A 6,947-nucleotide genomic window follows, 5' to 3' on the forward strand; every position below is an offset into this window, starting at 1 on the left:
CACAAACTCCATCAACAGACACATCGACCTGAACCCAATATACCAATCACTACAGCAGACAGCTGAAACTGACACCCGGAAGTGGCAAGGACAGACCACTATAAATGCCGGAAGAAACATCAAAGAAGCACTTCGCAGGAGGCTCCAGAGCACTGATGATGTCTCCTAGCCAGGGGACGAAACGTTTGCAACAAAAACTTCCAGCTCGGCGAACAGAACCAATACATTGTCCCTTGGCTTCTGGTACGAGCTCATATGCGCTTAAGATAGCACATTTCATCTCCTAATACTCCCAGATACCTCCTCTGACAGTGATGCAAATATCTCACTAACTTTGAATCAAAGAAAGATACTCTCATAATCACTGGCTATAATTTTTGTTTAGCCACTGTCTTAAATGAAATGAAAAAGGCTTCTACATTCTGTTGGTCAAACTTTGGCAATGCTTGGACCTATTTGAACAGTTCCCTACCAGGCCTTTGACTACAATGGGATTGCTGTCCATCACTGTCCTCATCGCTACTCCTACTTTCATCTCCACCTCTGCCATTTTGAGATGAATTTGAGTATTCAGTTCCAACCACCTTTTCTCTTTCTTTTTGTTTTGCCTCTAAATTGGAGCAAGTGAATGGCCTGAGTGTGAGGACATGTATTGGCTGAAATTGAGTACAGTAACAGAATTGTTGAAACTTACATTTACTTTCATATAAACAAGAGGGAGGTTGGAACTGTGAGGGAGCCGTGGTTTAATAAGGAATTGGAATCCCTTGTGAAAGGGAAGAGGGCGGCCTATGTAAAGATGAGGCGTGAAGGTTCAGTTGGGGTGATTGAGAGTTATAAGGTAGCCAGGAAGGATCTAAAGAGAGAGCCAAGAGCAGCGAGAAGGGGACATGAAAACTCCTTAGTTGGTAGGATTAGGGAAAACCCAAAGGCTTTCTATCGGTATGTCAGGAATAAAAGGATGACTAGGGTAGGTATCGGTCCAGTCAAGGATAGTAGTGGGAAGTTGTGCGTGGAGGCGGAGGAGATTGGAGAGACACTAAATCAATACTTTTCGTCAGTATTCACTTAGGAACAGGACACTATTGCCGATGTGAATATTGAGTCACAAGTGATTAGAATGGATGGCCTTGAGGTATGTAGGGAAGAGGTCTGGGGAACACTGGAAAGGATGAAAATAGATAAGTCCCCTGGTCCTGATGGCATTTATCCTAGGATCCTCTGGGAAGCTAGGGAGGAGATAGCAGAACCATTGGCCTTGATTTTTATGTCGTCATTATCTACGGGAATAGTGCCAGAAGACTGGAGGATAGCGAATGTGGTTCCCTTGTACAAGAAGAGGAGTAAGGATAGCCAGAGTAACTATAGGCCAGTGAGTCTTACCTCTGTTGTGGTCAAAGTCTTAGAGAGAATTGTAAGGGATAGGATTTATGAACATCTGGATAGGAATAATGTGATCAAGGATAGTCAGCATGGTTTTGTGAAGGGCAGGTCGTGCCTCACAAACTTTATTGAGTTCTTTGAGAAGGTGGCTAAGGAGGTGGACGAGGGTAAAGCAGTAGATGTGGTGTATATGGATTTTAGCAAGGCGTTCGATAAGATACCCCATGGTAGACTAATGCAAAAACTACGGAGGTATGGCATTGAGGGTGCATTAGAGGTTTAGATTAGGAACTGGCTGGCTGGAAGGAGACAGAGGGTAGTAGTTGATGGAATAAGTTCACCTTGGAGTGCAGTTACTAGCGGTGTACCACAAGGATCTGTTTTGGGACCATTGCTGTTTGTCATCTTTATAAATGATCTAGAGGAGGGGCTTGAAAGCTGGGTGAGCAAGTTTGCGGATGACACGAAAGTCGGTGGAGTTGTGGACAGCGAAGAAAGATGTGCCAGGTTTCAGCAGGATATAGATAAGTTGCAGAGCTGGGCAGAAAGGTGGCAAATGGAGTTCAATGTAGCTAAGTGTGAAGTCATTCACTTTGGTAGGAGTAACAAGAAGATGGATTACTGGGCTAATGGTAGGCTACTTGGCAGTGTGGATGAGCAGAGGGGTCTTGGTGTCCATGTACACAGATCTCTTAAAGTTGCCACCCAGTTAAATAGTGCTGTGAAGAAGGCATATGGTGTACTGGGCTTTATTGGTAGAGGAATTGAGTTCCGGAGTCCTGAGGTCATATTGCAGTTGTATAAGACTCTGGTGCGGCCTTATCTGGAGTATTATGCGCAGTTTTGGTCGCCATACTATAGGAAGAATGTGGAGGCATTGGAACGAGCGCAGAAGAGGTTTACCAGGATGTTGCCTGGCATGGTAGGAAGATCATATGAGGAAAGGCTGAGGCACTTGGGGCTGTTCTCGTTGGAGAAAAGAAGGTTTAGGGGAGATTTGTTGGAGGTGTACAAGATGATTAGGGATATAGATAGGGTTGACACTGAGAACCTTTTTCCGCTAATGGAGTCAGCTGTTACTATGGGACACAGCTTTAAATTAAGGGGAGGTAGGTATAGGACAGATGTTAGGGGTAAATTCTTTACTCGGCGGGTTGTGAGTTCATGGAATGCCCTGCCAGTAGCAGTGGTGGACGCTCCCTCTTTATGGTCATTTAAGCGGGCATTGGATGAGCATATGGAGGTTATTGGGCTAGTGTAGTTTAGGTCGGCTTTGGTCGGCGCAACATCGAGGGCCGAAGGGACTGTACTGCGCTGTATTTTTCTATGTTCTATGTTCTATGTTCTAAGATTTCGGGGACAGTTAAGATCTCTGCCGGTTCATGTTGACCAGTCTGTAGAGAGGATGATAGATGTGGAACCAGTGATCGTTCACTGAATCCCAACCTTCTCCAGATCGAATCCTTTTCACAGCTTTTCTGTGCAGCTCACCAGCTGACGGAAATCTCCCCACAGTCTGCAGACAGCTTCCCCAAAACCAATGACTAATGTTTTATCATCTGCAAATTTGATATCCGACACCAATTTCACATCAGTGTTAGATACACCAGACAAACAGGTGACTAATACTGAAGCCTGGGGAAAATCAAAGAATTGCGAAACTTCATCAAATGGGGACATACCAAACCCAAAATGGCAACACTGCTTTCTCCCCACTGAAGGTGCAACACTGCTCAGATTCTCCGGCAATTTCTGTTCAGTTTCTGAACCTTGAGGAACTCAACTATTTCAAAACACATGCAGTATTCTTCTTATCATCAGGTTGGTCTACATCACAAACACTTCCTTCTTCTTTATCCTTTAAAGCAAATCAGTCAAGTTCATCCGACACTACCTTCCCTTAACAATTCCATGATGACTATCTTGGATGATGACGTGGAGGAGCTGGTGTTGGACTGGAGAGGACAATGTTAAAAACCACATAACACCAGCTTATAGTCCAACAGCTTTATTTGGAAGCAATAGCTGCTCCTTCATCAGGTAACAATGTGTGATTTCTTTTCAGCTTCATCTTGGATTGAACTTTCACTCACCGTGTGGTTATTTCTATCATCTCTCAGAGTTTTACCGAGTCATTTGCTCATTAATGGAAATATAAAAGCAGCTGGTCACTACTACTCCTATTTCTGACCTGCACCGTCCAACACAAGGGCAACAATTATTGTCTGTTTTCTTATTCTCTCTGATCTGGGAACTTCATTGTTGCACAAGTTAGTGACCGCTACTGACCACAAGTGGGAATTGCAACCAACCCGCAGAAATACTCAAGAGTCTGTCAGGGTGAATGAAGTCAGCAAACAGATTCTGTCTGTGCACGACACAATCAGATTGGTGTACATTTCGATTCAAAAATAAAATAACCGACCTAATATAATAAGTAAAGCTGTGCCCATAAACAATGGACTGCCCAGACAGTTTTCACTTGATATTAGGCTGTATTTCACAAAAACACTGCGAGTAATGTTGAAAGGAGGGAAATCTAGAAATAAAATGAAAAACTCAGGATTTCTGTTAAGACGCCAGTTTCTTTGAAACGGGTATCGCCCTGACTCCTTAATCTTCTAGGGTCCCTCCTCAATTTCAAAGTGGTGGGAAACCGCACTGCAGAGGTTTGGCGCTGCTCGTGTGGCTGACTCAAGCTTCTGTGCAGATCTAAGTGTTTCATTCCCATTGCTGCAAGTGGTCTTTTTGGTGTTGAGCGGTTTAAAAGCCGCTGCATGCGATGGCTGGGAATCGAACCCACGTCAACTGCTTGGAAGGCAGCTATGCTCACCACTATACCACCATCGCAACTGGGGCATGTCCTCCACACATCAGCTAATGTGCAATTCGACCAATAGTTCTTCATTCGAAATTCAGTCTTCTTGCAAATTTTACGCTGAAATATTGCAATTCACCACTAATAAAAGACTGACTTTTACTCGTTCCATACTTCTCATTATACCTTTTCATTCACACTTTCTCATGCACACAAACCAGCATTTATCATCATCTCAGATAAATCCACAGCTAAAATATCAACAAAATCTCACCGCAACCCGGGATCTGTCACACAATCAAAACTTGTCAACTTCTCACAAACGCTTTTGCCCCAAACATCCATTCTCCTGCTCCTCGGATGCTGTCTGACCTGCTCTGCTTTTCCACCACCACTCTCATCTCCACCAGTGGCAGTACCCACTTTCGCCTTTCTCTTCATACACTTTTCCCACCAACTTTGCTTTTTCTTTCTGATTTACCGCATCTGTACTACTTTCCGCTTTTAACATTTCTGAAGGGTTTTCCACAAACAAAAAGGCAAAAAGAAGGAACTGTTAGACTGAGTACATGCTGCAGTAATTCTGGAGAAGAGGAAACTCCTGGTAACAGTTCACGAAGCAGAAATCTCTCGAGAAATCTGTATTAATCCGCACTTCCATTCTCTTGATCGATTTGTAGTTTTCTCTGTTACATTGTAGAAGAGGGGGAGGGTGGAGTCGCAGCTGGGAGGGAGAGAAACCAGGCTGATTTTCAAAGTTTTAGAATCAGAGTGTCATACAGTATGGAAACAGATCCTTAGGTCCAGCCAGTTTATGCTGACCATGTCCCCAAACACAACCGTAACCACCTGCATGCAATTGAACATTTCCCATTTGCTAGCATTTGGTCATATCTCTCTAAACCTTTCCTATTCGTGAACTTATCCAAGCGTCTTTTCAACGTTGTAACTGTACCTGCGTCCACCACTTTCTCTGACAGTTCATTGCACGCACCAAGCACTCGATGTGTAAAAAAATTGTCCCTCATTTCCTTTTTAAATCCATAATCCCCCTGTCCACGCAACAGTAAATCAAAAATCCATCTCAATGCTTTTCACAATAAGTACCTCCCCCAGTCCCTCACTAATAAATCAATGGTCCATTTAAACAAACTGGGAATTGCATTCCACAGTCTGCAGACAGCTTCCCCAAAACCAATGACTAATGTTTATCATCTGCAAATTTGATATCCGACACCAATTCCACATCAGTGATAGATACACCAGACAAACAGGTGACTAATACTGAAGCCTGAGGAAAAATCAAAGAATTGCGAAACTTCATCAAATGGGACATACCAAACCCAAAATGGCAACACTGCTTTCTCCCCACTGAAGGTGCAACACTGCTCAGATTCTCCGGCAATTTCTATTCACTTTCTGAACCTTAAGGAACTGAACTATTTCAAAACACATGCAGTATTCTTCTTATCATCAGGTTGGTCTACATCACAAACACTTCCTTCTTCTTTATCCTTTAAAGCAAATCAGTCAAGTTCATCCGACACTACCTTCCCTTAACAATTCCATGATGACTATCTTGGATGATGACTTGGAGGAGCCGGTGTTGGACTGGAGTGGACAATGTTAAAAACCACATAACACCAGCGTATAGTCCAACAGCTTTATTTGGAAGCAATAGCTGCTCCTTCATCAGGTAACAATGTGTGATTTCTTTTCAGCTTCATCTTGGATTGAACTTTCACTCACCGTGTGGTTATTTCTATCATCTCTCAGAGTTTTACCGAGTCATTTGCTCATTAATGGAAATATAAAAGCAGCTGGTCTCCACTCCTCCTATTTCTGACCTGCACCGTCCAACACAAGGGCAACAATTATTGTCTGTTTTCTTATTCTCTCTGATCTGGGAACTTCATTGTTGCACAAGTTAGTGACCGCTACTGACCACAAGTGGGAATTGCAACCAACCCGCAGAAATACTCAAGAGTCTGTCAGGCTGAATGAAGTCAGCAAACAGATTCTGTCTGTGCACGACACAATCAGATTGGTGTACATTTCGATTCAAAAATAAAATAACCGACCTGATATAATAAGTAATGCTGTGCCCATAAACAATGGACTGCCCAGACTGTTTTCACTTGATATTAGGCTGTATTTCACAAAAACACTGCGAGTAATGTTGAAAGGAGGGAAATCTAGAAATAAAATGAAAAACTCAGGATTTCTGTCAAGACGCCAGTTTATTTGAAACGGGTATCGCCCTGACTCCTTAATCTTCTAGGGTCCCTCCTCAATTTCAAAGTGGTGGGAAACCGCACTGCAGAGGTTTGGCGCCGTTCGTGTGGCTGATTCAAGCTTCTGTGCATAATCGAAGTGTTTCATTCTCACTGCGGAAAGTGGTCTTTTTGGTGTTGAGCGGTTTAAAAGCCGCCGCATGCGATGGCCGGGAATCGAACCCGGGTCAACTGCTTGGAAGGCAGCTATGCTCACGACTACACCCTCTTTGCTACACCTGGCAAGTGTTGGAGAAATCCGCTGATGTGCAATTCAAGCAATAGTTGTTGATTCTAAATTTCGTTCTTCTTTTATTAGAAATGTTGCAGTGAAATATTCGAATTGAGAAGTCACAACAGAAAGAGTGTTACTGTGTGGATAGATCTCATTATGCCCCGCCTCACTTTTTAATACACACAAAGCAGTATTTCGGATTTCTCATGATCTGAAATCAATCAATAACAAAAGTACC

At 43.2% G+C, this 6,947-nt stretch overlaps 1 non-coding gene across 1 annotated transcript; it reads right to left on the reverse strand.

The window, feature by feature from the left end:
• Positions 1-4,161: 4,161 nt before the first annotated feature.
• Positions 4,162-4,233, reverse strand: trnag-ucc (transfer RNA glycine (anticodon UCC)). Its single transcript has one exon. It is a non-coding gene; the product is annotated as a tRNA-Gly (tRNA).
• Between the last annotated feature and the right edge of the window lie 2,714 nt (positions 4,234-6,947).

The sequence above is a fragment of the Hemiscyllium ocellatum genome, chromosome 12 (assembly GCF_020745735.1).
Source record: "Hemiscyllium ocellatum isolate sHemOce1 chromosome 12, sHemOce1.pat.X.cur, whole genome shotgun sequence".
NCBI classification, from domain to species: Eukaryota; Metazoa; Chordata; class Chondrichthyes; order Orectolobiformes; family Hemiscylliidae; genus Hemiscyllium; species Hemiscyllium ocellatum.